The following is an 8,836-nucleotide window of genomic DNA, read 5'->3' as shown; positions in this document are numbered from 1 at the left end:
AGAAAAGGGTTATGTGCCTTGCCAATGACACGTGGAACTCCCTTATTGCATCTTCATATTGCAATTGAGATGGAGTTAATGTTATTGACGAAGAGAGAGCTTTATGTGATGTGGAGAAATTGAGGAAGGCTAAAGCGATTAGTGATTTGGAGAGGACTACTTAATTGGAGGAGGTTAGTTCGAGGCAAAAGTGGAGGGCGTTGTGGTTGAGAGAGGGTAATAAGTGAACAAAGTTTTTCCACCGAGGGACCAGTTCGGATGGAAGAAATAACTCCAATTCTTTGATTATTAATGGTACAATTTCTTCCAATCATTATGAGATCAAAGAACATATTGTGTTGTTGTATGTATGGGGAACATATATGTGAAATAATCACATCAGAAACAACAGAAGATTTGCAAGGAATGAGCTCCATGTAAACATAGCACCATATTTTTCAAAACAACATGGAAGAGAAGAAGCTCTGATCGCATATCTTGTTGTTGGCGGCTAGGGTTTTCTCTTGGTGATGCACGGCTAGGACTAGGGTTTCTCTCGAGACCTTTTGATCTTATTCTCAATTCCAATTGTGTGGTCTAGAGTGTGGGCTCTGTTGCATAGCACGTCCTTATATACACCTTTTTACCTAGTCCTAAACTTGGAGAACAAGTCCGTAGGACACTAGGAATTCGGTCAGCACAAGTACTTGGTGTTCTGCCCCTATATGGAGTAGAACTCTTATGCAATCTTGACCAACCCAAAAATTTGCTTGAGGAGAGACCTAATAGGAAAATAAATAGTAGCTCTAATGGGTTTAGGACACTTGTTATCTCCATGACTTGTTCTAGGTTACTATTAATTACAACTTATTTCACTAAAAAGTTGTAATTGCATACTAATATTTATTTTGACTATTCATAAGCTTCCTTACATGTCAAAATACTACCCCAAAATATAAGCAATTGATACCACCCCATAATACTCCTCCATTCTCTTGCCTCCCTCACTCTCTCTCCTCTAGTGGCGACGCATGTAGGCGCGTCCTGCTAGGGTTTTGCTCTAGTTCATTGCCTTCCAGCACGATGTTTTGGAAGGATTGAAGGTCTTTGGGCATTTTTAGAAGCCTAAGCTTGTTAGACAACATAAGAGAAACACCTTGCGTTGGGCTTCCAAGTGCAAGCCCAAGCCCAAGCCCAAGCCCAAGCCCAAGTACTAGTCCAAGATCCAGTCCTCCAAGATCGGGTCTCATTCAGGTTTGGGTGCTGGTTGTTGGATTGGGTCCTATTTGGGTTTGATTGCAGGGGCCTGAGCTCTCTCAACTCAGTTTTTGCTAAGCTGGAGGTGGTTATGGTCCTAGCTGCTTTTCTAGAGGTGGTTCTACTACCAACAACCGTGTCTGAAGATGGGTTTTTTTTTTTTTTTTCTTTTTTGTAGTGCCTAGCTAATGCCGGTAGTTCCTTCTTGTTCCCTCCAAGGTCAACTATAAAGCTCGTTGCCTAGTTTTCTGCTTTGCCGAGGCAGTGCTTTTCGGGTGTCTTAGATTCCTCGATATCGTCAACATATTGGGATATTCTCCAGTCCTTGCCTAAGCCCTTGAAGTTTTACAATCGTAAGTCCAAGGTTGATAGGCTGTCGAAGATGGATGCTAGCCTGTTCGCTGAGGCAGTGTCGATGATTAGTGCATCGCTCGTTGCTGGGTTCTCGAGGCTATTTTCGTATGACGTGTTGTCGGAGGCCACGTTGGAGGGTGTTTTTCGTTTTGATGGGTTTGGTTCGTCTCTAGTGATTATGTTAGTTGATGTTGGTGGGCTGAACCCGCATACCCAATGTGATCCTACCTCAACCATGCATACCTTGAAGTGGATCTTCGGGAATCATGATCCAACGAGAATTTAGAATTTGTATAGCCAGTGGGTGTCAAATCCTCACTATGGCAGTCAAACATATAATCCATCGTTTTCCCAAAGATACTATATGCTTAGCCGCTATCCAATGAAATGGTTTAGGATTTGATTGATACCTGCTAACCATGTGACTATAAAGCAAATACCTAGTCTAGTACATAGCATGGCATATGTACGGCTTCCTATTGCTGAAGCATAAAGAACTGCATTGATCAACTCTTCCTCTTGAGGTGTCTTAGGATACTGCTCTCTGAAAGAACTCCATGCTTCAAAGGAAGTAATCCCTTCTTAGAGTCTTATATGCTAAATTTAGACAAAATTTTGTCTATATATGCAACTAGGGATAAGCATAACATCCTCTTATTATTATTATTATTATTATCTCGCCAAAGCCTAATTCTTACGATGTAGGTTGCTTCTCCCAAGTCCTCCATACCAAAGTGATTAGATAACCAGATCTCTACTGATAGTACTCCCACATCATTCCCAATGAGTAGGATATCATCAACATATAGCACTAGGAATGTCACCACTTTATCTTGACATCTTTTATATACACATGGTTCAAAAAGGTTTTGATCAAAACCAAATGATTTGATCAAAACCTTGGCCGCATAAATGGACTTACGTAGCTTGCATATCATATGCTCTTTGTTCTATAAAACTGTTTGGCCACATCATATAGATGTCCTCCTCAAGATGATTGTTCAGAAAGGTTGTCTTGACGTCCATCTACCAAATCTTATAATCATAAGGGAATTTAGATATAAACTCCTTAGGTCAACGCGCTTTGATTAAAAACTCCCTAGGTATTTTTTTTTCGGAAATTTAGTCCTTAGGTCACTCGAAACTACTAGAAACTCTCTACCGTCAATTTTTGTGAACTGTCATTATTTGAGTTAAACGAACCGTTTCACTTAAGTCCACCTCAGTCGAATTTTTGTATCCTACGTGTTCACATTGGACACGTAGGATATAAAACTCACCGTTTTGGACCATCCAAAACGGTGAGTTTGGCTTAAACTTGAGGGCTTCTTTTTTGAAACCCTCATGTTTCATATGGTCAAAAAAAAAAAGTACCCAATACACCTCAAGCGCCCACCCACCGACGCAGAACCACTGGCTACAGAACCCACCGGCGACAGAGGCCATCAGCGACAGTACCCACCGGCGACAGTACCCACCGGTTAAATCACTCATTCCGGTGTCACTTTTCCGGCTAGGTTTCTGTCAAATCACAAGATTTTGAATCAAAAAATCTTGGTTCAACGAAGGTATTTTCTGGAATTTCTTGGTGGGTTTTGTCGATTGACTGAAATGGAAGCCTTTTATAGTAGTTTTTTGATTTTTTTTTGTTGTGTTGGAAGCTTTTGGTTGAAACCCCATCCCCAAGCTTTTTTGTCAAACATCTGTCGGATTACTTTATACACCTTTGAGAGCTTGTATTGGAATATTGTGTATAATTTATTGCACTTTTGAGCCAACATTATTGTTGATTGGCAGTGGGTGTGATCCACCTTGGTTGTGGTCCGGGAATGAGACAGTGGTTTTTTCGTGTGCACTAGCAAGTTGGTTTATTATTGTTTTGTCGTGTTCGGCAGAAGGCATTCTATCAATTTTTTTGTGGGGCTTAATTTCCATTTAATGTACAACTTACCATGCTCAATATACAACTCACTGTGCTCATTCTAGAAGGGTATGGATGTTCTGAATTTTGAGAAGTCAAATTTGGTGTATAATTTATCTGTTATTTTAATTTGAGTGGGGCTTTCCCTGTATAATACCGGTGTGTAATAAACTGCATAATATGTAATATGTAATAATAAACTGCATAATTACTAGGCCATGTGAAGAGGAGAATCCAAGAGGTACATAAGCAATGCCGAAACCCTCATGAGATACAATTAGTCAAATGTATCCATCTCAACACAAAATGAGATCCCCATAATCCAAAATAATAAATCTATCCCAAATGGACGACTTGGGTTGATGCTTGTGTAATGTCTATACGAAGATCCATACAATGTTTTGACTATAAACATACTCACTTTTGGAAATGTAATTTTTGTGTAATAGTTTCATTGGACATATTTATGACTGTATTGTATGCATTTGTTGATCTTTTGACATATAACAATGGGCGAAAAATGCACTTGGCACATATAACATGCATGTGCAAAAGTATATGTTTATTATTACTATTATGTTCTGTCCTTTTTTCCCAAATGAATGGTTGTCAACTATGTCAACCTAACATCCAAAATCTACTTAACTTGGGCATCTTGAGTCCAAAACATGCACGTATAATTCTTAGTCTGAATATATATATATTGGATCATTTCATTTCATGCAATAGATAGATATTATTGTTTTTCGTGTTTTCTTGTATGGACAAATATTTTTTTCTTATACTCTTTTATATGTTTACAGATATGGCTGTCAATATAATCATGCACCACGGTGGGATAATGACCCATACCCCATTTAAATACGTTAGTGGCGATGTCCATGAAGTGAAAGCCTATGGTGTTGACTATTTCAGTATGTGGGAAGTCAAAGAGTTGGTTCGTGACTTAGGAATTAGGATACATAAGCGATGTTAGATGTTGGTATAACGTAGGTGACAGTCCACATAATAAAGTGATATATTTAAATAGTGATGCAGACGTTGTAGATTTTGTAAACATTGTGTCTGATTACAAATCAGAAGATGTTCATTTATATGTTGAACATATGGTGGACAATGCTATAACGGTAGAAGAGCATTTATTTCTTGAAGCTCTTGAAGGACAACATGGAGAAGGTGGTGGCGGGGCAGGTAAGATACCTAGGGCTGCCCGTCATGATGGAGATGGAGAAGGTGGTGGTGGGGTGGATGAAATACCTAGGGCTGAAGGTAGTATACTCATTTCTTATTTGTTTATTTTTTTCAAATAATATACCATGAGAGCACTTAGCCTTCCCTCCCCGAATGACTATCAACAAATTTGACTGTTTCTTTTAGGGATGGAGGACATACCTAATGCTGCACGTGAGGATGGAGATGTACAAGGACAAGCTAGAGAATGTGAAAATTCTCAATCAAGACATTTCAAAAGCCCACGAGTTAAAACTAAGGCTGCCCGTTCTGTTATGCCATCCAAGAAAGCAAGCAAGCAACCGACCACCAGCCGAGGAGGTACATACAAATTGAGTTGGACTCTTATTAGTTTTTTTTTTTTTGTTTAGAAATAATATTCACCAGCAACTAACTTTATGTTGTCACATTTATTATATTGTGTTGTAATATAATTAATCATTTGTGAATTGTTGTGGTTGTTGATCCTTTTGTTTTTGGTTTTTTATTTTATTTTATTTATATATTTTTTTCAGTATGCAGAAGAAGAACACGGGTTGCTCAACCTATTTTGTAGGACGAGGAAGACAATCTTAATGTTGGTGCAGACATCATGCCCAAAACCGGTACAACAAAAGAAGGACGAGGTGGGAGGCCACAGAAGAAGAAAGTGGAAGAGGATATTGATGAAGTCATTAAGGAGCTGTTGACTGACTTCAAAGCAACTGATGGCGAGGATGAGGACCTTTTCTATGATGCTGCTGAGGTCAATAAAGAGAAGGATGGGACGTCCAAATGGTGGGAAAAAGTTGACATTAACATAGGTGATAAAGGAGCCGATTTTGGGGAAGAGGAATCTGATGATGAAAGTGATGGTCTTGCAAGTTTGCAAGAAAGTGATGCTGCCGAGGTTGGAAAAAAAAGGAAGCGGTATAGACAGTTCAATCTGAAACATGACTTGAAGATTCCAGTGACGTTTGAGCTTGGGGATCAATTTGCAGATTCAGGTTCATTCAAGATGGCACTGAAGACGCATGCTATGCAGAAAGGGTTTGATTACAACTACAAGCACAATGACACGAGTAGGGTGAGTGCAGTCTGTAAATTAGAGCATTGCTCATGGAGGATTCATGCCTCTACTGATGCTACCAGGACTTGTTTTCAAATTAAGACGTACTACCCGGTTCATATTTGTGGTAATCAATACGAAAACTCCAGATGCGATGTTGAGTACCTTGTTCGTACTTATAAGAGGGACTTCAAGGATGACCCCACGTGGACACCATATGCATTGAAACAGAGGGTGAAGAGAGACCTTAACGTCGATGTTCCTATTGATCGTTGCTATAGAGCGAAGAAGGAGGCATTGCATCAACTTTTTGGTAGGCCCTCTAAGCAATATCGCCTCACACGGCGATATGCAATGGCAATACTCAGCACCAACCCTGGTAGTAGTGCTTTTGTACACAGAGATGGAGCATTCTTTCAGAGGATGTATATTTGTCTTGATGCATGCAAAAAGGGGTTCAGACATGGTTGTCGGCCCATAATTTGTTTAGATGCTTGTCATCTGAACGGAGAATATGGGGGGCAATTGTTGTGTGCTATAGGCAAGGATGGCAACGACGACATGTTCCCCATTGCAATTGCTGTGGCCGAGGCAGAGACAAGAGATTCATGACAGTGGTTTATTGCCATTTTATTGGAGGACTTATGCGGGCCAGAAGGCGGACTTGGTTGGACTATAATGTCTAACAGATAGAAGGTATTTGGTGTAAAATACTATTTATGTTCTTATTGTGTTATTTTATTCCTTTATGTTATTACATATAATTTAACATAAATTTATGTGTGTAGGGGCTTGGAATTGCAGTTGAGGCTGTGTTGCCACATGCTGAGCATCGCTTTTGTGTTCGGCATCTACATGCGAACCTCAAAGCGAAAGGCTACACCGGGAAAGCTATGAAGGATGAGTTGTGGGGGGCTGCACGTGCAGCCAATGTTTATGCGTTTGACCATCACATGCAGAATATATTGTCAATGGAGAAAGGTGCACACGATTACCTTAGTGGTGTACCTAAGGCATCATGGTCCAGACATGCTTTCAACTGCCAAACCAAAAGTGATATGTTATTAAACAACTTGGCTGAGAGCTTTAATGTGTGGATTAAGGAAGCTAGGATTAAGCCTATACTGACTATGCTTGAACAAATTCGTCTGCAAATAATGGTACGCTTCCAGCAGAAAAGGAATGGAATCTAGTTGATGAACTACACAGTATGCCCAAAGATCCAGAAAAAATTGAAGAGGTCAAAAAGTGATGCAAGGAATTGTATTAGTCGGTGGCAGAATGAGCTGGAGTTTGAGATCGAGGACATGTAGGAGCCATGCTGTTTAGTCCAGTTAGATCATCACACATGCACATGTGGAAGATGGTAGGTGAGTGGGATCCCTTGCTCACATGCTTGTGCTGTAATTTACATGCATAAACAAAAACTAGATGATTATTTGGATGATTATTACAAGATGGACAAGTACATGCAAGGATATGCAGCTCGAGTTTATGGCATGGAAGGTCCACAGACATGGCCAGCTGATGATCCATGCGATGAAATCCTGCGACTTATCGTTAGAAGGGCTCCTGGTTGACCAAAGATTAGTAGGTGAAAAGCTGTAGATGAGCCGACTAACCCCTACAAGCTAACCCGTAGTGGATATATCGTTAAATGTGGAAATTGTGGGGGTTTAGAGGGCATAATTACAAAGGTTGTCATTTACCTTTGAATCCGGACCGGAAGAGGTGGAAACCGAAGAAATATAAGCCGAAAAAAGATGCTGCTTAAGCACAGGTAAAACAAAGACATTTTACAACACAAGGTTCATATTCCAAAATTTGTTAACTTAATTATTATTTAAGTAATACAATAATTATTGTTGGTATTTGTCTTAATGTTTGGTTAAATTATTGTAGGGATCACAAGCTCAACCCCACACAGAAGCAGAAGCCCACGGGTCATCACAGCCAAGTGTACGTACACGTACGGCTACTCAGTAACAGGTAAAATCCAAGTTTTTTTTGTGCTTAAGAAAACTCATATTTCACAATGATTTCCTTCTTTTTTATTTTTTTTAACGCATTTTTTAGATCCCAACATGAACCACAGGCAGAAGTAGAAGCTCACGGGTCATCACAGCCAAGTGTACGTACACGTAGAGCTGCTTAGTCACAGGTAAAATCCAAGTTTTTTTGTGCTTAAGAAAACTCATATTTCACAATGATTTCCTTTTCTTCTTTTTTTTTAATGCATTTTTTGGATCCCAACATGAACCACAGGCAGAAGCAGAAACCCACGGGTCATCACAGCCAAGTGTACGTACACATATGGCTACTTAGTCACAGGTAAAATCCAAGTTTTTTTTGTGCTTAAAAAAACTCATATACTTGTGCTTAAGAAAGTAATATTCACAATGATTTCTGGGTTTTTTTTTTTTTTTTTTTTGGTTTTAAATTATTTTTTTTTGTTAACGCATTCTTTGGATCCGAACATGAACCACAGGTGGAAGCAGCAGCAGAATGATCACATCATGGTAGTACACGTAGGGCTACACGTGTACTAAGAAGCCGAGGAAGTAGTGCCACGCAATGATCACATTTCTCACTTACCAGATCTCTTCCTTTTGCCTTTTTCCCGCATACCCATTTCATAATCAAGTTATATGTTGGCTTTTTTGTTTTGTTTTTTGTTTGTAATATAAAAAACAATTGGGGGATTAATTTTGGGACTTTATGTGCTTGTTAACTTGAATGTTGTTCATGAAGCATTAAACGTGCACTGTTAGTTATTGAATTACATTTTGGAATTTAGTCATGGCAATTACCAATTCCGGATCGTATTAGTGGACGGAAAAAATTAATTCTACCTGCAAATTCTACTGTAGGGTTCAATATTTCAGACTTAAGAGCAGCATACAAATAATCATAAATTGCGGCATACGAATAAAACTAATGCATGGAAATAGTTGTTCCATAAAAGTAATCAGCCAACCTTCAATGCATGAAAATAGTTGTTACATAGAAGCCATAACCATATATTGTTGTGGACAACATAGCTCAGT

This window comes from Corylus avellana, chromosome ca7, assembly GCF_901000735.1.
Source record: "Corylus avellana chromosome ca7, CavTom2PMs-1.0".
Classification (NCBI taxonomy): domain Eukaryota; kingdom Viridiplantae; phylum Streptophyta; class Magnoliopsida; order Fagales; family Betulaceae; genus Corylus; species Corylus avellana.
Note: the sequence above shows the minus strand (reverse complement) of the source record.